Here is a 26,382-nt window from a genome sequence, read left to right as displayed (position 1 = left end):
ATGAATGATTGTGGTCTTCTGCTGCTGTAGTGCTTCCACTTCAAGATTTGACGTATTGTGCATTCAGAGATGTTTTTCTGGACGCTGCTGTTGTAAGACTTGGTTATTTGAGTTACTGTCAGCTTGAACCCATCTAGCCATTCTCCTCTGACCTCTCTCATTAATGAAACAACACACATCAAAGTTGCTGGTGAACGCAGCAGGCCAGGCAGCATCTGTAGGAAGAGGCGCAGTCGACGTTTCAGTCCTGCTGCAGTGAAGCATCCCCACAGCATGATGCAGCCACCACCATGCTTCATGGTAGGGATGGGGTGTTTTTGATGATCTGTGGTGTTTGGCTTATGCCAAACAGCATTTAGTCTGATGGCCAAAAAGCTCAATTTTGGTTTCATCAGACCATAGAACCTTCTTCCAGCTAACTTCAGAGTCACCTACATCCCTTCTGGCAAACTCTTGCAGAGATTTCATGTGAGGTTTTTTTTCAACAGTGGCTTTCTCTTTGCCACTCTACCACAAAGCTGCAACTGGTGAAGCACCCAGGCAACAGCTGTTATTTGCGCAGTCTCTCCCATCTCAGCCACTGAAGCTTGTAACTCCTCCAAAGTTGTCATAGGTCTCTTGGTGGCCTCCCTCACTAGTCCCCTTCCTGCACAGTCACTCAGTTTTTTGAGGACAGCCTGCTCTAGGCAGGTTTACAGCTGTGCCATATTCTTTCCATTTCTTGATGATTGACTTAACTTGAATAATCTGAGGGATATTCAGTGACTTGGAAATTTTCTTGTATCCATCTGCTGACTTGTGCTTTTCAATAACCTTTAAATGGAGATGTTTGCTGTGTCCTTTTGTCTTTGTGGTGTAGTTTTTGCCAGGATTCTAACTCACCAGCAGTTGGACCTTCCAGATACAGATGTATTTTTACGACAATCAATTGAAACACCTGACTGCACATGGTGATCTCCATTTAACTAATTATGTGACTTCTAAAGCCAATTGGCTGCACCAGTGATGATTTGGTGTGTCATATTAAAGAGGGGTAATACTTATGCAATCAATTATTTTGTGTTTTATATTTGTGATTCATTTAGATCACGCAATACAGATCTGTTTTCACTTTGACACGAAAGTATTTTTCTGTTGATCAGTGCCCAAAAAAGGCAAATTAAATCCACTGTGTTTCGATGTTGTAAAACAATAAAACATGAAAACTTCCAAAGGGGGAGGGGTTGAATACTTTTTATAGGCACTGTATTTACATTAACAAGCAGGTGTACAGGTTTACCTCATACCGGAGCATAAATGTCATGAAAGTTAGCTTTTTGCAGCAGCAGCATTGTACATTACAATAATTTTTGATGTAGAGGAATATAAACTATGTGTAAGTTTTGTCTGCATCTCCAGGTCATATGCCTGAAAGCCTGTTTAAGGATTATTTAGTGACCATTTATGTGGGCTTTCACTTGCTTTCCCATTGTAAGTGGAAAACTTTTTTGAAAGGACTGAATCAATGAGATTACACCAGATGTTAGTTATATGAATGAATTCTGGGATTAGGAAAATTAGAATCAAACCCACAGGCAGTGAGTTTTGATGCTTACAGCTTAAATAATCTTTTACGATTCCAGCTCAAAAAAACAATTTATCTCTTGATCTGATGACAAAGGTGTGTCAATTTCTTCATCTGGGACACTGTGTTAGCAAGTGAAAGGAATCAAAGTTCTCATCCTTGCCAGAGGCCCTAACGATCACAAATAACCACATTTTTCCACTTGAAAAAAACAATTGTGAAGACAACCAGCAGCATTCGAGAATGTTGAACCATTTGGGCTTTGAACCCTATTGCAGGATGATAGTGGTGACTGGAATGTTGAAAGTTAAAAATGGAAAAGCTAACATTTGCACAAGAATCTTATCAGATAGAAATGAGGGAAAGATAATAGCCACTTTTTTCTTTATTTAACCATGCGATGTGGATATCACGTACACAGCCATTGACGATTGTCCATCACCAATTTGTCGTTGAACTTAGTGGCTTTCTCAGCCAGTTTGAAGAATAATTAAGAGAGAACAATGTGGGGCCGAGGTTACGTTTAGGCCTTACCTTGCAAGGACAGCTTTTCCCTTTGGGACAAAAGCCCTCATGATCACCATCATTGATAGTAGTTTTTTAAATTACAGATTTTTTTTTGCTTAAATGTAACTTCCTCTGGCTGTCACCATGGAATTTAAACCTGTCTCCAGCTGCTAATTCATGAGTTTAACCACATTGCCACTCTACACTAAGTTACATAGCTAATTTGATTCTCTCTTTGGGGCACACATTCAATATCCCTTGGTGCCAAAGCTCCAGTTCCTCTCCTTATTGAGTCAGAAATATCTGGCTATCCTTTTAAAATGCTGTAAATGCACTGAGACTCACTGTTGCCAAGCATCTTTACCACACTCTAAGGGATGAGCTTGATGGGGGTAACAACAGGATGTCTATGACCATTTTGGCCACAGTCCTCCCTCAGCAGGAACAGATCCACTATGTCTGTGCCAAGAATTATGCCAAATTAAACTAATCCTTTTGGCCTGGATCCATATTCCTTCGATCCCTGCCTATCTAATAGCCCCTTGAATGCTACCATCTGCTTCCGCTACCACCCCGGCACAGCAGTTAAAATGTTTGCCTCACAGCATCAGATCTTCGTTCAATTCTGACCTTAGCTGCTGTCTGCATGTTCTCCCTGTGACCACGTGAGTTTCTTTCAGGTACTCCAGTTTCCTCCTACATCACAAAGACTTACAAGTTGGTAGGTTTATTGGCCACTATAAATTGCCCTGAGCGTGAAGGTGAGTGGTAGAATCTTTGGGAGATGCTGAAAAAGTGGGAGGAATATCAAGTGGGTGCCATGGTAGGGTAGTGGTTAGTGTGATGCCTTGACAGCTTGGCCAGTCGGAGTTTGGAGTTCAATTCTGGTGCCATCTATAAAGAGTTTGTACATTCTTCCAGTGACCGCCTGGGTGCTCCGGTTTCCTCCCACAGTCCAAAAACGTGCTGGTCATTAGGTTAATTGGTCATTGCAAACTGCCCTGTGATTAGGCTAGTGTTAAGTACATGGGTTGCTGTGCACTGCGGCTCGTTGAGCCAGAAGGGCCTATTCCAACCTGTATTTCCAAATAAGTAATTAAAATATTGTATGATCAGTGTCTTTGGGTTGTGAATGTTCACCATGACTTCAATGGGCTGAAGGGCCTGTTTCTGTGTTGTATCTCTCTGTGACTTTATGACTATTATTTACAACAATGTTACAATCAAAAATTCAACAGGTAACTTTTAACAATCATTGTAAGAACTACCTGAGTTACCACACCATTGATTTCAACAGCAAGGAAAGAACCATATTTGCAGAGAACGTGTTGTCGTAACAGCTGTTTATCATGTCGCCACCTGCATGTTTCCCCTGATCCTCCTTCGCCTAGCTACTTGCAGTCGGTTTTCATCCTTCACTGACAGAAATAATATTCTGTGTGAAGTTTTTTTCATAGAAGTAGGGGGTAAAGTATTTCAATAACCAACACATTAAGTCAGTGAGAAACACACACAAGCTTCTGGAGGAACTCAGCAGGTCAGGCAGCATCTATGGAGTGAAATAAACAGTCGACATCTCAGGCCGAGACCCTTCTTGACCTGTTGAGTTCCTCCAGCATTTTGTGTGGTTGTTCAAGATTTTCAGTATTTGCAGAATCTCTTGTGACTATAAGTCAGTTTTGTTGCTAAGGTTGTGGTGGCGGGAGCTATGGAGAGCTGGTGTGGGATGTGTGTCATTCCTAAAGCCTCCTCTTCTTGATGTGTTAGAATGTTGCGGTTGTAATATTTGCCAAGTAGTTAAGAACTAGACTTAACTCAGAAATCTTGTCTCTGTAAGGAATGTGAAATATTACTTGCTGCTAGTTAATCTCTCCAGCAGTGAAAATGAGTAATCATAATTATGGAGTCTTATTCCTTTATCCTTAAGTGTCAGATTTTATATTTTCACAGAAATATTTGGTGTCCTTGTTGTCTCATTTCTTGAACCCAATCTTTTGGTGTTCTCCAGCCTCTTGCAACACCATCCCTCATCTGCAGAAATAATATTTTGTGTGAAGTTCTTTATCATACTTCATTGTTGGGGGGAGTTAAAGCTAAATTGGCAGGGGGATAGGAACCAGAGTGATAGGGCTAAGGATGGGATAATTGTTATACAAGTCAATTTGTTATGTAGTGAGACTGCGAGGAAGGACAGGCAGATGATAGGGCAAGATTTTTAGTCAGTTAGATGAGGTGAAGTGTAACATTGGGGCAAAATCGAAAAGGGTGATGAAGACAGGACTGAAGGTGTTATATTTGAATTCATGCAGTATATGGAATAAGGTTGATGATCTTGTTGTGAATTTAAAGATTGGCAGTTACAAGGTTGTGGGCATCACTGAGACATGGCTGAAAGAAGATCATAGTTGGGAGCTTAGCATCCAAGGATACATCTTGTATTGAAAGGACAGGCAGGTAGTCAGAGGGGGCTAGGGTGGCTCGGTTGTTAAAAAATGAAATCAAATTCTTAGAAAGAGGTGACATAGGACTGGAAGATGTAGAATCCTTGTGAGTAGAGTTAAGAAATGCAAGGGTAAAAAGACCTTGATGGTAGTTATATATAAACCCCCAAACAGTAGCTGGGATGTGCGAAATAAATTTCAATGGGAAATAGAAGAGGCATGTTAGAAGGGTAATGTTACGATAGTCATGTGGGATTTTAATATGCAGATCGATTGAGAAAATCTGGTTGATGCTAGATCCCTATACAGGGAATATATAGAATGCCCATGAGATGGCTTTTTAAAGCAGCTTGTGGATGAGCCTACTAGGGGAATGGCAATTCTGGAGTGGGTGTTTGTCATAAATCAGATTTGATTAGGGAGCTTAAGGCAAAGGAACCCTTGGGAGGCAGTGATTATAATATGATAGAATTCACCCTGCAGTTTGAGAGGGAAAAGATAAAGTCAGATGTATCAGTATTACAGTGGAGTAAAGGGAATTATAGAGGTGTGAGAGAGGAGTTGGCCAAAGTTGCTTGGAAGGGGATGGCAGCAGGGAGAATGGCAGAAAAGCAATGGTTGGAGTTTCTCTGTGCAATTTAGAAGGGCAAAATGGATACGTCCCAAAGATGAAGAAGTATTCTAAAGGGAGGATGCCAGGGGAAGTCAAAAACATCAAAAAAGCAAAAGAGAGGCCATATAATATAACGAAAATTAATGGGAAGTTAGAGGATTGGGAAGCTTTTAAAAATCAATAGAAGGCAACTAAAAAAAACCATAATGAGAGAAAAGATGAACTATGAAGGTAAGCTAGCCAAAAGTATCAAAGATGATACTAAAAGTTATCTTTTCAGATATATGAAGAGTAAAAGAGAGGCAAGAGTGCATTTTTGCCTGTTGGAAAATGATGCTGGAGAGGTAGTAATGGGGTACAAAGAAATGGAGGATGAACTGAATAAGTATTTTGTGTCAGTCTTCATTGTGGAAAACACTAGCAGTATGCCAGAAATTAGCGGGTGTCAGGGAGTGGGTGAGTGTAGTTGCTATTACTAAGGAGAAGTTGTGTGGGAAGCTGAAAGGTCTGAAGATAGATAAGTCACATGGACCAGATAGACTATACTCCAGGGTTCTGAAAGAGGAGGCTGAAGAGATTGTGGAGGCATTGGTAATGATCTTTCAAGAGTCACTGGATTCTGGAATAGTTCCAGAGAACTGGAAAATTGTAAACATGACTCCACTCTTTAAGAACAGAGGGAGGTAGAAGAAAGGAAATTATAGGCCAGTTAAACTGGTTGGGAAGATGTTGAAGTGTATTATTAAGGATGAGCTTCCAGGGTATTTGGAGGTGCTTGATAAAGCAGGCTAAAGTCAGTCTGGTTTCCTTCAGGGGGATTCTTGCCTGAGAAACCTGTTGGAATTCTTTGAGGAAGTAACAGGCAGGATAAACAAAGGAGAGTCAATGGATGTTGTTTACTTGGATTTTCAGAAGGCCTTTGACAATGTGTCACATATGAGGCTGCTTAACAAGATAAGGGCCCATGGTATTACAGGAAAGATACTAGCATGGATAAAAGATTGGCTGACCTGCAGGACGTAGAGAATGGGAATAGAGAATGGCTTTTCTGGTTGGTTGCTGGTGACAAGTGGTGCTCCACAGGGGTTGGTTTTGGGACCACTTCTTTTTACATTATATGTCAATGATTTGGACTATGGAATTGATGGCTTTATGGCCACATTTGCAGATGATACAAAATAGGTGGAGGGGAAGGTAGTGTTGAGGAAGCAAGGAGTCTGCAGAAAGACTTAGAATCGGAGAATGGGCAAAGAAATGACAGATATAGTGTAAGGAAGTGTGTGGTCATGCACTTTGGTAGAAGGAAAAAAGGCATAGACTATTTTCTAAACATGAAAAAATTCAAAATTGGAGGTGCAAGGGGATTTGGGGGTTCTCTTGCAGGATTTTCTAGAAGTTAACTTACAGACTGAGTCGGTGGTAAGGAAGGCAAATACATTGTTAGCATTCATTTGGAGAGGATTAGAATATAAGAGCAATGATGTGATGCTGAAGTTTTATAATGCATTGGTCAGACTACACTGGGAGTACTGTAAGTAGTTTTGATCCTCTTTTCTTAAAAAAGATGTGTTGGCATTGGAAAAATTCCAGAGGAGGTTCACAAGAATGATTCCTGGAATGAAATGGTTAATGTATGAGGAGCATCTGATGGCTCTGGGACTGTACTCATTAGAGTTTAGAAGAATGAGCGGGGATTTCATTGAAACCTATTGAATATTGATAGGTCTAGACAGAGTGGATGTGGAGAGTATGTTTCCTATAGTGGGTGAGTCAAGGGCCCTGTTTACCCTCTCAACCCCAGATCCATTGATGTCAATATGGGGGGTAGCCCGTCTCCATTTCTCCTGTAATCCACAACCAGCTCCTTTGTTTTTGCAACATTGAGGAAGAGGTTATTTTCTTGACACCACTGTGTCAGAGAGATGACTTCTTCCCTATAGGCCGCCTCGTTATTGTTGTCTTGTGTCTTGACTCCTGTGTCTTGTGATCTTATGGCCTTATAGAAGTAAGGGGCAAAAAACATTAATGATCAACACATGAAGTCAGTGAGAAGCATGCACAAAATGCTGGAGGAACTCAGCAGGTCAGGCAGCATCTACGACACCTTCTGTGTCGGACTTCACTTTGAATCCATCCACTCTCATCCATCCTTTCTTCTTAAATCTTATGTTGTAAACTTCATAGTCCTTCACTTTAATTGCTTAAGGAGTTACCTGTTTGTCCCAATGAACACAAGTCCTCCTGTGTGGTTTCTTAATACAACAATAAAAGCAGCTCATACCTTCAGTACTTAACCACCACAACAAAAAGAAATCAAAATCTAAAGCTGCAAGAACAAGTCTAACAGCTAACGGGAGACACCACTTGATTGGTTGTGACAGCAAATTATAGCCCAGTTAATTTCACATTTCCGTTAGCACGGATCATCCTTAACCCCCTTGAGCAATGGGTTTGTTTTGTCTGTTGCTGTGAAAACATCCCAGTTCCTGCTGCACATTGCAATTCAGGAAATGCAGCGTAAAACCACTCAACTAGTAAAGAGCAATCATTGCACACCTGTACCAGCACAGCCACTGCTTATATTGACCACACAGGAGTTGACAGGTAAAAAGGCAATACAGCTGGCTTTATAAACACGAAAGGAACTGGGAATGAACTCAAACGATTTTGTAGAAATGGCAGGAAATTAAAGCAGCAGCTGACAAAATAGAATTTCTATATTAAAAGTGAAATGAAAACCAACAGTTGTATTTCATTCCGTTGGAATTTGATGGGTGAATCCACTTTAAAGAAAGCCAGAAAAGCAGACCTCAAGATATACAAAATAAATATCCCAGTGAGCCAATTAGGATTTATTCTTCAAGACCCCCAAGTTAGCGATTTAAATTTGGCCGACTGCCCAACAACAAAACCAAATGAGAAAAACCACCACCTTCTTCGTGGGCAGGCCCTCTGAATCAAGGATGACTTGTTTTCAGTCCAGTCCAGTGGCTTTCTGAACTGTCTCATCGTGGGACAAGTGTACTTTGTCCAGGTGGGACAGGAGGTACTGGGATGGGCAAGATGGTGAGTATTTGAGAAGTGGTGCACTCCTCCTTACACTGGACTGTTGTTGCCAATACATGCCTTCATTAGTGAGCCACACCTAAAGAATCTGCTCAATTAACTGCTATTCAATCTAATTACAATAAAAACCCATCAATATGGCATGCTTGGGACTCTGGCAATGCCAGACTACCAGTTATTCTGGACTATTGGATGTCGTTAACTCCAGCACACATTTAATGCACTTTAATGCACAGTAGAATAATATTCCTTCCGATACACCTCACAATGTATCTCATTATCTTCTTTCACCTTATTGTTTTCTCTGTATCTGTTGCACTTTATTCTGCATTCTGTTATTATTTTATCTTGTACTACTTTGGTGCACTATGTAATGAATTGATCTGTATAAATGGTATGCAAGTCAAGCTTTTCACTGTATCTCGCTAACCTGTCAATAATAAACCAATTCCACCTCCGATTTAAATAGACCAAGGAAGCTCGTGTCCTGGTGCATGAAAGAGAGTGTGTTTAAGTGAGAGAGAGTTCCAGAGCTCGGTGTGCTAACAGAAGTAAGCAGACTGGGATTCTGTTGTTAAAGGGAATGAGGGAACAGGGATTGTGGCGTGTTAAGTGGATGGAGAAAATTGGGCCTTGGCGTGTTGAAGAGACCATGGGAGCTGGGGCCCTAGTATTTTAAAGGGAGCACAGGAACCAGGATCCCAGTACTGAAGACACAGTGGCAACTGGGCACTAGTGTGTTAAAGGGAACCTGGGAACTGGGGTCTCAGTGTTAGAGAACCGGGGTTACAGTGTGCAAATTGGAGCGTGAAAACTTTGCCTCTTCTATGGATTCTGAAGCGACAGATGAAGTCAACGTGGGGACTGCAGACTGTCTTCAACTGATGGACAGGATATCCTAATGGACGTGGGAGGTGGGGTAAGGTGTTGGCAGAGCAGGTAGGTGGTTGCGAGGTGGCACACTCCTACCATTTGCATTAGTCTTCTGTGTGCACCTGACAAGTGGACCTGAGGTTCTTAACGCCATTCTAAAGCTCCATCTGCATTTTAAGCAGTCACAGGCCAGCGATTTCCCACGAGCCAGCAGGGATGTTGCACTTCATCAAGGTAGATTTGAGAACTCGAAGTATTTCCTCTGTCTACCTCATAATACCAGGGAAAATCATTAACTCTGCACACAGTTGAATATTATTTTGTAAACTTCCCAGTGACTGAGGTGCAAATCACAATAATAAAATAAGGAGGTGGGAAGAAAAGTTTTAAGATAATGAAAGAGAGATTTGCTCACCTCAGATAGTCTAAAGGTACTTTCACAGCATGGGCAGAGACACTTGGTCCTTTAAAACTATACTGGCTCCCAACAGGATTATCTCATCCATCCCCTTCCTTGTATCCTTATGTTCCCTGCAACTTATTCACCCCACATGTCTATGAGCAGCTCTTTTACCACTTGTTTGCACTAAGAGGTAATTTACAGTAATCAACTACCGACCCGAATATCTTTGGGATTTGGGAGCAAGCTGGAGAATCAGGGGACTCTACATAGTCACAGGCAGTGTACAAACTCCTCTCAAGACAGCACTAGAGGTCAGGAGCAAAGAAACCCAGCCTCTGGGCACCGTTAGGCTGATATGAAACCTTCTGGGAACACAGGAGCTGGAGATCAGCCTCATTTATCATCCCTCGGCTCCATCTTTGTGAAATGATTATTTTTAGAAAAAAGTAATATTTGATAAATATTAAATTAGCCGCGTGTACATCCTGCGCTATTCCTCTGCCTTCAATTTTAACCTGCTACTCTGTGCAGACAGCAAGAGCAAACGCTGAAGCTGGTGGAGTAACCATTTAAATGGATAAATGGGGCCCAACAGCCTATTTGGCCTCGTAAAATTTTAATTGTCGTCTCAGCAGAACCTTTGGCAGGTAAGCCCATTGGCAAGTACTTTTTTTTGGAGATCTGGAGGATTAGGAGAATTCCTGCATCCTCCATAAATAAAATCTCATCCTCCACAATTCCAAATTAAAGCATTAATCTCCCCCGAACCCTTCCTCATCGTAACACCCTCCTGAAATCAAACCTGTATTAGCTCTGCTGAAAGAACTCTTTAATTGCTCTCTCTCCCTCCACAGTTCGGTTCCTTTCACATGCCAAAGACATGCAGTTTGATAGGTTAACTGGTCTCTATAAATTGACCCTGGTGTGTAGATGAAATGTAGGATCTGGTAATAGAAAATAGTTTGTGGGAATTTTTTAATAGGGTTTGTGTAAAGATTGATGATTTGTGGATAGCATGGACCCGATGGACCAAAGCTCATGCTTCCATGCTGTACCTCACAATAACTCTTTTTATATATCCCTAAGGATTGTTCCGCAGAAATGTCCCACTGGGGAACTTGTCAGCTGGAAAAATTAACACTAAATCTTTGTTTGACAGCAATCATAATGATTTCTTAGGCACTTGGCAGGGGCCGATAAAAAGAAGTGAAGTGTAAGTGGAGCAGCCATTGTGGGAGTGGCCATTGCTGGAGTGGGCCAGTGTTAGAATGGTCAGGCTTTGTCTCAACAGGCTTAGGTGAGAACAGGAGCAGGCCAGAACTTAAGCTTGAGAAGTTAGAGGGATAAAGTGTAGGCAGGATGGTAGTTCAGGCAGTGGAATACACCTCCTGTGAAATGTGGGATTTCAGGGTATCTAGTGGTCTCTTTGATGACTAGATCTGCAGGAAGTGCACCTAACTTCAGCTCCTGGCTGTCAAGGTCAAGGAACTGGAGCTGAGGCTGAATGTACTCAGGACCATCCGGGAGGATGGAAACCTCACAGATGAGACTTTTATTGAGGTGGTCACACCCAGAGTGCAGGCTTCAGGTGGGAGATGGGTGACCACCAGGAGAAGTAAGGAGAGTAAGCAGTCAGTGCAGGGTTCCCCTGTGGCCGTTTCCCTTAGCAACAAGTATACTCTTCTGGATACTGCTGGGGGAGGAATGACCAATCAGGCACAGCAGCAGCAGCCAGGGCAGTGGCACTGTGGCCAGCCCTGAGGCTCAGCTGGGAAGGGTAAAGTCAGGCAGAGTGATAGTGATAGGAAAATCAATAGCTAGGGGGATTCACAGCAGATTCAATGGCTGCAAAAGGCAAGACAGGGTGGTGTGTTGCCTGCTGGGTGCTAGGGATGTCTTGGAATGACTGCAGAAGATTCTTGAGAGGGAGAGTGAGCAGCTAGAGGTCATGGGGCATATTGGCACCAAGTAGAAAAGGGGAAGAGGTCCTGCACAGTGAGTATAGGGAGTTAGGGAAGAGTCTGAAGAGCAAGACCTCCAAGGTAGTAATCTGTGGATTACTCCCAGTACTACTGCTAGTTAGGAAAGGAATAGGATGATAGCAGAGATGAATGAGTGGCTGAGGAATTGGTACAGGGAGAAAGGTTTCAGATTTCTGGATCACTGGGATCTCTTCTGGGGAAGGTATGACCTGTACAAAAAGGACGAGTTACACCTGAACCCAAGGGAGACCAATATCCTCGTGGGCAGGTTTGCTAGAGCTGTTGGGAAGGGTTTAAACGAATTTCGCAGAGGGATAGAAACCAGAATGATAGGGCTGAGGATGGGGCAGTTGGTTAACAGGTCGATGCATTGTGCAGTGAGATTGTGAGGAAGGACAGGCAGATGACAGGGAAAATCTGCAGTCAGTGGTATAAGTTAAAGTGTAACATGGGGGCAAAATCGAAAAGATTGATGAAAAGACTAAAGGTGTTTTATTTCAATGCACACATTATATGGAATGAGGTAGACGATCTTGCAGACTCAATGGGCTGAGTGGCCTAATTCTGCTCCCGTGTCTTATGGTCTTATGGACAAGACATTCAGTTCTATAGAAGTAGTTCAAAAATTAAGAACATTCTTACAAAATTCTGTGGTTTGCAAGAATAGAAATATTATTAGTTCAAGCTTACTCAGTGATTGCCAGAATATCTAAAATATTGGCAAACAAATTCTGCCATGAGCAAACAGTATCTGAACATCCACCCGTTTACTTGGAATTCCTTTCTTTACTGTCTTGCTGACTTCAGAATCAGATTTATTATCACTGACTTAAATGACGTGACACTTAATCCCCCTCTAAAGAAAAAATGTTAACAGGTTATCATTTGCTGTCAAAATAATGTTGTGGTTATACGCATTCACTATCATTTATGTGTAAATGATATAATAAATTCAGGCCAGGGCAGGTGTGTGGTTCAGCTTACAAATCCACACATGCTCCTCCAAGTTCCGGGCCTCCTGTTAGCCTTGTGATATGTCACTTCCGACAAGATCATTAAAATGAAGTGAATGGTATGAAGTTGCTGCTTCTGACACAACTCATCACCAAAAGCCACCCCTTATTAACTTCACTGTAAATTCTCCTTCAACAGTCTGATGCACTATCTACTGTGTCAACCTCCTTGCAGTGAAATATTTCAAGTGCGCAATCTCAGTCCCTATGTTGAATAATTTGCATGGGTGAAAGTCATTCTGACTGGTTACACTCTGGCCTGGTGTGGAAACTCCAATACGCAGGGATGCAAGAGGTTATGGAAAGTGGTGGACGCAGCCAGTTCCAACACAGATACAGCTCTTCACACCATTAAGGACATCTACAACAGGCAACGTCTCAGGAAGGTGACTTCCATCATTAAGGACTCCTGCCATGCCCTCTTCTCATTGCTGCTATCGGACCGGAGGTACAGGAGGATGAAGAATCACACCTCAAGGTTTAACAACAGCGCCTTCCGCACAGTTCTTGAACTGACCTGAAGAGCCATATATTTCCCTCAAATTGCACCAATGTTGTTCTATTTATTTTTGTTTATTTTGTCTAGTAAATCATAAAAACATAAAACCTCAAAGTTCCAAGTGAAGTTTATTATCAAGGTACATAAAAAAGCATCAGTTAGTCTTGCGAGACCATGGATCTGCGCCTGGAAAGTCTTCACTTTCCAGGGCACAGGCCTGGGCAAGGTTGTATGGAAGACCAGCAGTTGCCCATGCTGCAAGTCTCCCCTCTCCACGACACCAATGTTGTCCAAGGGAAGGGCATTAGGACCCATACAGCTTAGCACCAGTGCCGTCGCAGAGCACTGTGTAATTAAGTGCCTTGCTCAAGGACACAACACGTTCCCTCAGCTGGGGCTCGAACTCACGACCTTCAGGTCGCTAGTCCAATGCCTTAACCACTTGGCCACGTGCCCACTAAGGTACATATATGTCACCCTATACAACCCTGAGATGCATTTTCTTGAAAGGCATATTCAATAAATCCAATAACCATGGAAGACTGCATCAACAGGGTGGACAACAAGTGCAAAAGACACCAAACAGAGCAAATACAGAAAGAAAGACAATCATATTAAAAATAAATAAGCAATAAATGTGAAGAACCTGAGATGGAGTCCTTGAAAGTGAGTCCATAGGTTGTGGGAACATTTCGATGATGGGGCAAGTGAAGTTAAATAAATTTATCCACACTGCTTCAAGAGCCTACTGGTTGAGGGGTAACAACTGTTCCTGAACCTGGTGGTGTGACTCCAGAGGCTCCTACATCTTCTTCCTGATGGCGGCAGTGAGAAGAGAGCATGGCCTGGGTGGTGGGAGTCCCTGATGATGGATTCTACTTTCATAAGACCATAAGATCATAAGGTATAGGAGCAGAATTAGGCCATTATGATAGGAGAAGACAGGAGGGAGAGTCCCCCCTCCCCCCTCCTCCTTTTCCTTCTCCCTAGGCCTCCTGTCTCATGATCCTCTCATATCCCTTTTGCCAATCACCTGTCCAGCTCTTGGCTCCATCCCTCCCCCTCCTGTCTTCTCCTATCATTTTGGATCTCCCCCTCCCCCTCCCACTTTCAAATCCCTTACTCACTCTTCCTTCAGTTAGTCCTGACGAAGGGTCTCGGCCCGAAACGTCGACTGCACCTCTTCCTAGAGATGCTGCCTGGCCTGCTGCGTTCACCAGCAACTTTGATGTGTGTTCCTACAATCCTTTACTTCACTGTAATACTGCTACATCTGACTTTAACTTCTACTTCTCAAATTTCAGGGTGAATTCAATCATATTATGATCACATGTCCCGAGGGTTCTTTTACCTTAAGGTCTTTAATCAATTCCAGTTCATTGCACAACGCACAATCCAGAATAGCTGATTCTCTAGTGGGCTCAACCATGAGCTGCTCTAAAAAGCCATATCATAGACATTCTAGAAACTATCCCAATCTACCTGCATATTGAAATCATCCATAACTATAGTAACATTGCCCTTTTGCCATGCGTTTTCTACCTCCCATTGTAACTTGTAGGCAACATCCTTACTACTGTTTGGGGGTCTGTATACAACTCCTATTAGGGTCATTTTACCCATGCAAATTTTTTGCAACACCTTCCAACCTGATGAATTTCAGGATGTATATTGTATACATTTCTCTGACATTAAATGTACCTATTGAAACCTCCTTCTAATGGTTTGATGTCATTTTTTTTACCAACAGAGCAACGCCGCCCCCCTCTGCTTTCCTGCTTGACCTTTCAATACAACGTGTATCCTTGGACATTAAGCTCCCAGCTGTAATCTTCTTTCAGCCATGATTCTGTGATGCCTACTGTACCTGCCAAACTGTAACTTTGCAGCAAGTTCATCTACCTTATTCCATATACTACACGCATTCACATGCAACACCTTCTGTCCTATATTCACCCTTTTCGATTTTGTCCACCTTTTACATTGCAACATTTGCTCTATCAACAGCCTCTCCTCACTACACATTGCTTTTGTTTGTAAATTAGCTACCTCATCTTCAGCACTATTATCCGCCTTTCCTATGATACATCTTGCACTTAAGTATAGGCAGCTCAGGACTCTAGTCGCACCATGCTCAACCTTCTGATTCCTAACTTTGTCTGAGGTCTTACCAATACTTGACTACATAACCTCTCCACTAACTGTTCTGGCACTCTGGTTCCCATCCCCCTGCAACTCTTGTTTAAACCCGACCGTGTAGCATAAACAAATCTTCCAACTAGGATATTTGTCACCTCCAGTTCAGGTGCAAACTGTCCCTTCTGTACAGATCCTACCTTACCTGAAAGAGAGCCCAGTGATCCAAAAACCTTTTGCCCTTCCACCTACACCAACTCCTTAGCCACGTGGTAAACTGTATAATCTTCCTAGTTCGGGCCTCACTAGTACGTGGCATGGATAGCAATCCTGAGATCACAACCCTGGAGGTCCTGCCCTTTAACTTAGCACCAAACTCCCTGAACTCCCCATGCAGAACCTCATCACTCATCTTACCCATGTTATTGGTACCAACATGGACCATGACTTCTGGCTGTTCGTCCTCCCACCTAAGAATATTCCAGACCCTGGCATCTGGGAGGCAACATGTTATCCAGGAATCTTGTTCTTGCCCACAGAACCTCCTGCCCATTCCCCTAACCAATGAATCCCCTATCACTACAGCATACCTCTTCTTTTCCCCTTCCCCACTTCCCTTCTGAGTCACAGAGATGACTTTTTTCTGTTAGGTCACCCCACGCACCCCTCCCCCCTGACAGTATCCAAGTGTTATACTTGTTGTTGAGGGGGATGGCCACAGGGTTACTCTGCACTGACTCCTTAATCCCTTTCCCCTTCTTGACTGTCACCCAGTTTCCTGTGTCCTGCACCTTGGGTGTAGCTACCTCTCTATACGTTCTACCTATGACTCCCTCAGCCTCTCAAACGATCCAGAGTTCATCTGGTTCCAGCTCCAGCTTCTTAATGCGGATTGCTAGAAGCTGCAGCTGGATACTCTTCTCACAGTTGTAGTCATCAGGGACACTGGAGGTCTTACTGTCTTCATATACCCCGCAAGAGGAGCATTTCACTATCCTGCCTATCATCCCTACTATCCTGGCTGAGCAGATGTAAAGAAGAGAAGGAAAAAACTTGAGCTCTTCTTTCCTTTGCTTTCTATCTGTGAAGCCTCGAAGAGCTAAAGCCTTAAGATCCCCACTCTGACTATGTTCACATGAGGCGACGGTCACTGCGCTTGCCCTGCCTTCCTTTAATTTGCTCTTATTAATCATTCCCATACGGTGACTGGTCGCCAGTGAAAGCGACCTGCTCCTACTTTTTATCCTCAGGCAGTTGACCTGGTTTAAGTGCCCTCCTCTTCACACTTCCAACGTCCGGATTGGCTGCTGGTTCTCTGTGATAACACTTCACGTAGATATGCTCAATGGTGGAGATGGCTTTCCCTGTGATGAACTGTGCTGTATTCACTACTTTCTGTCGGATTTTCCATTCAAGGGCATTGGTGTTTCCATACCAGACTGTGATGCAGCCAGTCAATATACTCTCCACTACACATCTATAGAAGTTAGTCAAAGTTATTAATGTCATGCCGAATCTTCACAAATTTCTAAGGAAGTAGAGGCACGGCCGTGCTTTCTGCATAATTACACTTATGTGCTAGGCCCAGGACAGGTCCTCTGAAATGGTAACACAGAGGAATTTAAAGTTGCTAATCCTCTCCACTGCAGATCCCCCGATGAGGACTGGCCCATGGACCTTCAGATTTTAAGCCATTTGCACTATTGAATCTGCTCTGCCATTCCATCATAGCTAATTTACTATCCCTCTCAACCTCATTCTCTTGCCTTCGCACCATTAACTTTGATGGCCTGATTAATCAAAACTTATCAACCTCCGCCTTAAATATACCCAATGACTCAGCCTGCACAACAATCTGTGGTAAAGATGTCCAGTTTCACCTCCTTCTGGCTAAAAAAAAAAATTTCCTCATCTCTGTCCTAAATGGACATCCCTCTATTCTGAGGCTGTTCCCTCTGGTCCTAGACTCATCCACTATAGGACACATCCTCTTCACATCCACTCTATCTCAGCTTTTTAATATTAGATAGGTTCAGTGAGATCCCCCCTCATTCTTCTGAACTCCAGTGAGTAAAGACCCAAAGCCAAAAATCAATTCTCATATGTTAAACTTTTCATTCCTGGGATCATTCTTGTGAACCTCCTCTGGACCCTCTCCAATGCCAGCACATCTTTTGTTGGATAAGGCGCCCAAAACTGCTTACAATATTCCAAGTGTGGTCTGACCAATGCCTTATAAAGCCTCAGCATTACATCCTTGCTTTTGTATTCTAGTCTCTCAAAATGAATGCTGGCATTGCATTTGCGTCTTTTTGCCACCGACTCTACCTGTAAAGTAACCTTCAGGAAATGCTGCACAAGGACTTCCAAGTCCCTCTGCACCTCTGATTTTTGAATTTTATCCCCATTTACAAAATAGCCTGTGCCTTTATTCCTTCTGCCCAAGTGCCTGACCATCCACTTCCCTTCATTATATTCCATTTGTCACTTCTTTGCCCATTCCCCCAAGCTGTCCAATTCCTTCTGCAGAAACTCTGCTTCCTCAGCAGTACCTTCCCCTCCACCTAACTTCGAATAATCGGCAAACCTGGCCACAATACCATCAATTTCTTGATCCAAATCATTGATATACAGCATGAAAAAAATACAGTCCCAATACTGACCCTGCAGGACACCACTAATCGTCGGCAGCCAACCAAAAAAGGGCCCTTTTATTCCCACTCTTTTACCTCCTGCCAGTCAGCCAATCTTCTATCCATTCTAGCACCTTTCTCATAATACCATGGGCTCTCATTTTATTAAGTAGCCTCATGTCCAGCATGTTGTCAAAGACCCTCTGAATATCCAAATAAATGACATCCACTGACCCGCCTTTGTCTATCCTGCCAGTTATTTCCTCAAGGAACTTCAACAGATTTGTCAGGCAAGATTAACGCTTTGAAAAACCATGCTGACTTTGGCCCATTTTCTCATGAGCCTCCAAGTACCCTGAAACCTCATCCTTAATAATGGACTTCAACATCTTCATAACCACTGAGGCCAGGCTAACTGGCCTATAATTGCCTTTCTTCCATCTCCCTCCCTTCTTAAGGAGCAGAGTGACATTTGCAATTTTCCAGTTCTCAGGAATTATTCCAGAATCTAGAGATTCTTAAGATATCATTACTAAAGTATCTACAATTTCTTCAGCTACCTCTTTCAGAACCCTGGGGTGTAGTCCATCTGGTCCAGGTGATTTAGCTTCCTTCAGACTTTTCAGCTTCCCAAGCACCTTCTCCTTAGTCATAGCAACAGCACTCATTTCTGCCCCCTGACACACCTCATTTCTGGCATTCTGCTAGTGCCTTCTACAGTGAAGACTGGGGCAAAATACTTAATAAGTTCCTTCTCCATTTCTTTGTCCCCCATTACTACCTTGAATACACATACAGCCAGATTTGGGAACAGCTTCTTTGCAACTGTGATAAGACTGCTGAACGGATCCTGACCCGGATCTGGACCGTACCCTTCAAATATCCGGACCTGCCTCTTGGTCCTTTTTTGCACTACCTTACTTTCCTTTTTCTATTTTCTATTTATGATTTATAATTTAAATTTTTAATATTTACTATCGATTTGTACTCCAGGGAGCGCGAAGCGCAGAATCAAATATCGCTGTGATGATTTTACGCTCTAGTATCAATTGTTTGGCGACAATAAAGTATAAAGTATAGGGCCCTCTTCCAATCAACTTTAGCCAGCCCCTCTCTCATGCCTCTGTAATTCCCTTTACTCCACTGTAATACACATACATCTGATTTTAGCTGCTCTTTCACAAACTGCAGGGTGAATTCTATCGTATTATGGTCACTCTCTCCTAAGGGTTCCTTTACCTTAAGCTTCCTAATCAAATTTGTGTCATTATATAACACCCAATCCAGGATTGCTGTTTCACTAGTGAGTTTAACCACAAGCTGCTCCAAAAAGCCAACTCGAAGGCCTTCTACAAATTCCTTCTCATGGAATCCAGCACCAACCGGATTTTCCCAAACTACAGTACTTGCGTATTGAAATCCCCCATGACTGCTGCAACATTGTTTCTTTTTACATGCCTTTTTTTAATCTCCCATTGTAATTTGTAGCCCACATCCTGGCTACTGTTTGGAGGCCTATGTATAACTCCCATCAAGGTCTTTTTATACTTGCAGTTTCTTAAATCTACCCACAAGGATTCTACATCTCTTGATCCCATGTCACCTCTTTCTAAGGATTTGATTTCATTTTTTTTTTACCAATAGTGCCCCATCCTTAGCCCTATCACTGAAATTCCAATCTCCCTGCCAATTTAGTTTAAACCTTCCCCAGCAGCTCTAGCAAACCTGCCTTCAAGGATGTTGGTTCCCCCTTGGGTTCAGGTGTAACCTGTCCTTTTTGTACAGGTCATACCTTCTCCAGAATAGATCCCAATGATCCAAAAATCTGAAACCCTGCCCTCTGCACCAAGTCTTCTCTCTATATATGTATAATTATGTTATTTTAAACTTATGTTTGTAATATACTGTGTTGCTGCTGCAAGGAGGTAATTTTCATGGCATTTACTGTATGTCTTAGGTATCTATGCCCTTGATTATAAAGTTGAACTTGAACTTGAATTTGCACCTCTAATTTTACTCTATCTTTCCACCTCTCTTCTTGTAATCTGATTTCAGTCTTCCTTTCCCTCTCTTTAATACTTTAGGTTTACTTAATTTTACATTGAACTCACTCCCTCTGTTTTATCCTGACGAAGGGTCTCGGCCTGAAACGTCGACTGTACCTCTTCCTAGAGATGCTGCCTGGCCTGCTGCGTTCACCAGCAACTTTGATGTGTGTCCCCCTATTTTATGCTTGCTTCTCAATCCTTCCACTGTTAATCTTGCAATCCTGTAATCTAATGGAGTAGGAAGTACATTGGCTCTCCCTGTTCACTCAGTTCACATGACCATTTTCCCTTATGCAAACACATTCAGCAGCCTGCCACACAAAAATTTTAAGTCCTCAACCTGCAAGGGCAAGATAACTAGTGGCAGATGTTAGACATCCTGCCAAATCAAATTATGGCCAATGTGCCTGTTCAAATACAAACATTTAATCTGATTTTATTAAATGATTGTACATTAACTTCATGCCAAAATATCTAGGCTCCTGTTAATCCAATGTAACTTCCTTGAACAGGGGTGGTCACAATGATATTTTCATATTTTTTAAATTTCTCCCTACTTCACTGAAAATATACATTTCACTCTCAACACAATTTGCGAGTTATTTCATTCCACAGTTGACAATCTGTTATGAAAAAAGGCCACCCATGTGAATGGTGTATTCATTGCTTAATAATGGTGAGATGTTTACATATATTAAACTTTTTTTATCATTACCTCTCAAACCCATTAAGTAATAACATCCCTTTTAGAAGCAAATACAGTTTAAAGCTGGGTGTGTCCTTCCGTTCCAAGTGAATCAGTATAGTCCTTGCTTTGTGATGCTGTCTGCTAAGTGATGGTATATGTTTTCACTAGTTTGACATCTGCATGAAAAGACAATACACCAGAGCTCATTGAACAGTCATTTTTTATGATTTCCCATCCTCATTTCTAATACCTTTCAATTTCTTTGAACTGAATAATCCTCTAGACATCGATGTTCTTTTGCTCTAGACATGTTAACAGTGAAGCATTTCAAATGTCACTTTTCCAAAAGCAGTAGCTACAGGCATCGAATAAGTTAGAACATATTCAAAGCAGTTTCTATGATAAGCCCTTTACACAGTAAAATTTATAGCTATGCAAAAACAAAATCTTTCAATATATTTTTAATTTTTATCATCCTTAATTATTTTTCTGACCAAATTCGCATAGTTGAACAGATATGCTGCAGATCTAGTTTTTACTTGTTGTGAAAGCTAGCTGAATAACTGCACTTCAGGGTTCCAACTATTCTGACAAAAATTGGAGGTGAAAGATCGGGAAATGTTGACTTTAACCCGAACTGTTTCTTTGTGTAGAAACTTTAGGTTTTTGCCTCCGCCATGTAGGGCACGTAGGAAATGTTTGAGAATTTACTAAATTAGGAGCATTGATCAATCTGGGTGTTTACATCATTCCCGTCTGGAAGTAGATGGCATCTATCACTGGTAGCCCATATCTCCACACCATTGGAACCTAGCATGGAGAATTGCTCATGGAAAAATGGGTTCAGCTATTCCACAGTCCAGCTTTTCACAACGAAGACAAATCTTAAAGGGCTAAGTGGTGGCTTACACCAGTTTCATTCAAGGCCAGAAGTAAAGAATATTCTATCGCATAGGACACGCAAAGTATCATGCATTTTGAATCACAAATCTCTGGCCTTCTGTATTAATCACTCACATGAAATGGATTGGAAGCAAAGAAGTATGGGAACTTTTCACCATGCCAAAACCTCTTTATAGCAGTGTTTTGGGGCAAAATTTGAGTGGAAGTTGGGTAACAGAGGCAAGCATTGTGCCCTACCAGTCTGTGGTTGCTTGGATGTTGTGCTGGTCTGCCCCCATTATAAAGAACATAATAATTTACTTTGCTGCAAGTTGATATTGGGATGGTTTGGGGTGAATCACGTTACTGTCCCCCACAGCCCCCCCCCCAGGAAGTTTTAATCTTTTTAACTTTTACAGGAATCAAGTTCTCATCAGTTATACATGGAGACGGAATTTTCTATAGTTCACTGTGGCAACATGTTGTCAATTACAAACATACATTTAGCAACCTGTTTCAGACAAATTCCTAATGCATAACTCAAAATGCAATAATACGTAAGTACAGAATCATTTTTTCATTCATATCAGGGATGTAGTATTCCTGGAAGGCCACTGAAGATAATTTTGATGAGCCACCTTTATCAACATCTGTACCCTTTTGGTTGAGGTTCTCCCACTGCACTGTGGAATCAGGAATTTCAGAATTTAGACACAGAAAAAGTGATATATTTTCCATCAGGATTGTGCGTGACTTCAAGGAAAACTTGCCTTTGGTGTATCAGGTATCCTTGCTCTTTTTGGGTTTGAACAATACTGTTTATGTAACTTTAACGAGTAACTACGATGCATCTGGCAGAAAGCATACAGTGCAGCCACTTCGTGCCAGTAGATTAGGGCATGAATGAATGTTTTGCCTCATGGAAGGATTACTATCCATATGGTCCATATTATCACAGATGGCACGGAGCCTCTCAATGTTATTGAAGCTATGCATATTCAGTCTAGTGCAGAACACTTCACTGTAGTCCTGTCTTGTACCTTGTTAGTGGTGAAAAGGCTATGGGATGTTAGGATATGAATCACATAACTATGATCAAAATACTGTGCTCCATTTAGTTTGTGGTTAATGATGACCTCCTGCTGCCCCCCTCCCCCCATACACAGGACAATGTTGAAGACATTTCTGTAGAATCTCAAGCATAGGTAATTGGATGCTTTCTTGTTATATATGGTCATTGATTCCAGCCCAATGTGAATGTTACTTACTACTTAACTAGCACATACCTGATTGTTGTTTACATCATGGTTGCTTTACGAGATACAAATGAAGTTGAACATTCTGGAATGATCAGTAAATATCACCATTCCAGAACTTCTGATCGAAAGCTCATTTAAGGCCACAGATAATTAAGGACAGGACACTGTCCTGAGATGCTTAACTAGTGATGACATGGAACAAAATGATTGACCTCCAACAAACACAACCTTATCTTGTGAGAAGTATTCAGGCAACTACCGGAGATCTTTCCTCCTAATTCCCATTGATTTCAATTTTATCAAGGCTCCTAGCTGCCAGACTTAATCAAATGCTGCTGAGGGAACTCACTCCCATCATCTCTCTGGAATTTAGTCACTTGCTCATGTTCATTGCAGATAGATTCTGGCAAATTTCAATGTCGCAAAAACAAAGGAGCTGGTTGTGGACTACAGCAGGAATGGAGGCGGGCTAGACCCTATTGACATCAATGGATCTGGGGTTGAGAGGATGAACAGCTTTAATTTCCTTAGCATTTTCTTCAGTATTCACCAAGGAGAAGGATATTGAATTGTGCAAAGTAAGGGAAACAAGTAGGGTAGTTATGGAAGGTATGATGATTAAAGAAGAGGAAGTACTGGCACTTTTAAGGAATATAAAAGTGGATAAGTCTCCAGGTTCTGACAGGATATTCCCTAGGACCTTGAGGGAAGTTAGTGTGGAAATAGCAGGGACTCTGACAGAAATATTTCAAATGTCATTAGAAATGGGGATGGCGCCGGCGGATTGGCGTATTGCTCATGTTGTTCCATTGTTTAAAAAGGGTTCTAACAGCTAACCTAGCAATTATCGGCCTGTGAGTTTGACGTCAGTGGTGGGTAGATTGATGGAAAATATTCTTAGAGATGGTATATATAATTATCTGGATAGATAGTGTCTGATTCGGAACAGTCAATATGGATTTCTGCGTGGAAAGTTATGTTTGACAAATCTTATTGAATTTTTTGAAGAGGTTACTAGGAAAATTGATGAGGGTAAAGCGGTGGATGTTGTCTATATGGACTTCAGTAAGGCCTTTGACAAGGTTCCACATGGAAGGTTAGTTAGGAAGGTTCAATCATTATGTATTAATATCGAAGTAGTAAAATGGATTCAGTAGTGGCTGGATGGGAGACGCCAGAGAGTAGTGGTGGATAACTTGTGTCAGATTGGAGGCCGGTGATTAGTGGTGTGCCTCAGGGATCTGTACTGGGTCCAAAGTTGTTTGTCATATATATTAATGATCTGGATGATGGGGTGGTAAATTGGATTAGTAAGTATGCAGATGATACTAAGATAGGTGGAGTTGTGGATAATGAAATAGGTTTTCAAAGCTTGCAGAGAGATTTAGGCCAGTTAGAAGAGTGGGCTGAAAGATGGCAGATGGAGTTTAATACTGATAAATGTGAGGTGCTACATTTTGGTAGGACTAATCAAAATAGGACATACATAGTAAATGGTAGGGCATTGAAGAATGCTGTAGAACAGAGGGATCTAGGAATAATGGTGCATAGTTCCCTGAAGGTGGAATCTCATGTGGATAGGGTGATGAAGAAAGCTTTTGGTATGCTGGCCTTTATAAATCAGAGCATTGAATATAGGAGTTGGGATGTAATGTTGAAATTGTACAAGGCATTGGTGAGGTCAAATTTGGAGTATTGTGTACAGTTCTGGTCACCGAATTATAGGAAAGATGTCAACAAAATTGAAAGAGTACAGAGAAGATTTACTAGAATGTTACCTGGGTTTCATCTCCTAAGTAACAGAAAAAGGTTGAACAAGTTGGGTCTTTATTCTTTGGAGCGTAGAAGGTTGAGGGGGTACTTGATAGAGGTATTTAAAATTATGAGGGGGATAGATAGAGTTGACGTGGATAGGCTTTTTCCATTGAGAGTGGGGGAGATTCAAACAAGAGGACATGAGTTGAGAGTTAAAGGGCAAAAGTTTAGGGGTAACATGAGGGAGAACTTCTTTACTCAGAGAGTGGTAGCTGTGTGGAACGAGCTTCCAGCAGAAGTGGTTGAGGCAGGTTCGATGTTGTCACTTAAAGTTAAATTGGATAGCTATATGGACAGGAAAGGAATGGAGGGTTATGGGCTGAGTGCAGGTCGGTGGGGCTAGGTGAGAGTAAAAGTTCGGCATGGACCAGAAAGGCTGAGATGGCCTCTTTCCGTGCTGTAATTGTTATATAGTTATATATGGCTATATGGCATAAACATCACCAGAAATCTCACGTGGTCTGTACATATCGGTTGTGTGGTGAAAAGGTACAGCCCCTCTTTCACCTCAGAGGGTTGAGGAAGTTTGGTATGGGCCCCCAAATCCTGAAAACTTACTATTGGGGCACAATTGAGAGCATCCTGACTGGCTGCATCACTGCCTGGTATGGGAACTGTACTTCCCTCAATCACAGGACTCTGCAGAGAGTGGTGTGGACAGCCCAGTGCATCTGTAGATATGAACTTCCCAATATTCAGGACTTTTACAGAGACAGGTGTGTAAAAAGGGCCTGAAAGATCATTGGGGACCCAAGTTATCCCAACCACAAATTGTTCCAGCTACTACCATCCGGGAAACTGTACTACAGTATAAAAGCCAGGACTAACAGGCTCCAGGACAGCTTCTTCCACCAGGCCATCAGACTGATTAATTCACACTAATACAATTGTTATATTGACTGTCTTGTTGTATATACTATTTATTACAAATTACTATAAATTACACATTGCACATTTAGACAGAGACATAACGTAAAGATTTTTACTCCTCGTGTATGAAGGATGTAAGTAATAAGGTCAAATCAATTCAATTCAAATTTCAAACTAGCAATAGGGAGCAGGTTACTTGTGAGTACTATGTGATAACATCGTTCTCAGTCATGATCTTTTGTTGAAAAATCATCTGCCATGATTTTGCTATTTAAGCAATGTCTTCAACTCGCAACCCAATTCATTTTTCTATCATAGTGTAACCAAACACAACTGATCTGAAATAGATTTTAATCTCACTTACTTCTTTCAGACAAACACAAGGAGTACAAACAAAAACAACTCACATATCCACTTAACACAAGAATATGAGCATTGCATTTTTCACCATTGACAAAATATTGATGGTAATAGTTTGTGAACTTACAGTTGCATATTAAATCATTCTGGAAACTCAAGGGCAAAAGTTCAGAGTTATTCACCATGACATTCACTGTAACCATCTCACTAATCTCTTCAGCCAACGCCAAGATCTCAAACCTTTTCCTCAGAATAATTAGATTGCAAGCCACTAGGATCAATACCTAATATAAAAATAAACTGTGATGGAAGAATTAATATTATAGAGGGATGTAATAAAATGAATGCGTTTTTCTCTTCATGGTCTTTAAATGTATTCAAATTAATTGATTCATGTAAACATCTAGCATGCAATTGGTAAATTCCTGTCTCTAATGCTATTTTTAATGGCTTAAGCTTAAATACTGAAAATGTGTTTCTTGTTTAAGTTCTGTTTGCTTCTAATAAAACTTCCTTTCTTAAGTCAGATGGCGTCATGAAGTTGATTGTAATCAGCACTCAGCAGTACTAAATTGGCATAAACTATTGAAACAGAGAGTCTTGGAGACGTTGGTTGAAAGCAGGCGAATGTTGATTAGAATCAACATTTCAAGGTCTCCAAACTGCAAAAACCACACAGTGCTCAGAAATGGGTCACTTAGATTTTAAAATCTCATGTGAGTCAACCTCT

The sequence above is a fragment of the Mobula birostris genome, chromosome X, assembly GCF_030028105.1.
Source record: "Mobula birostris isolate sMobBir1 chromosome X, sMobBir1.hap1, whole genome shotgun sequence".
In the NCBI taxonomy this organism is placed as follows: domain Eukaryota; kingdom Metazoa; phylum Chordata; class Chondrichthyes; order Myliobatiformes; family Myliobatidae; genus Mobula; species Mobula birostris.
The sequence above is the reverse complement of the archived record's forward strand: the minus strand, read 5'-3'. Positions refer to the sequence as shown.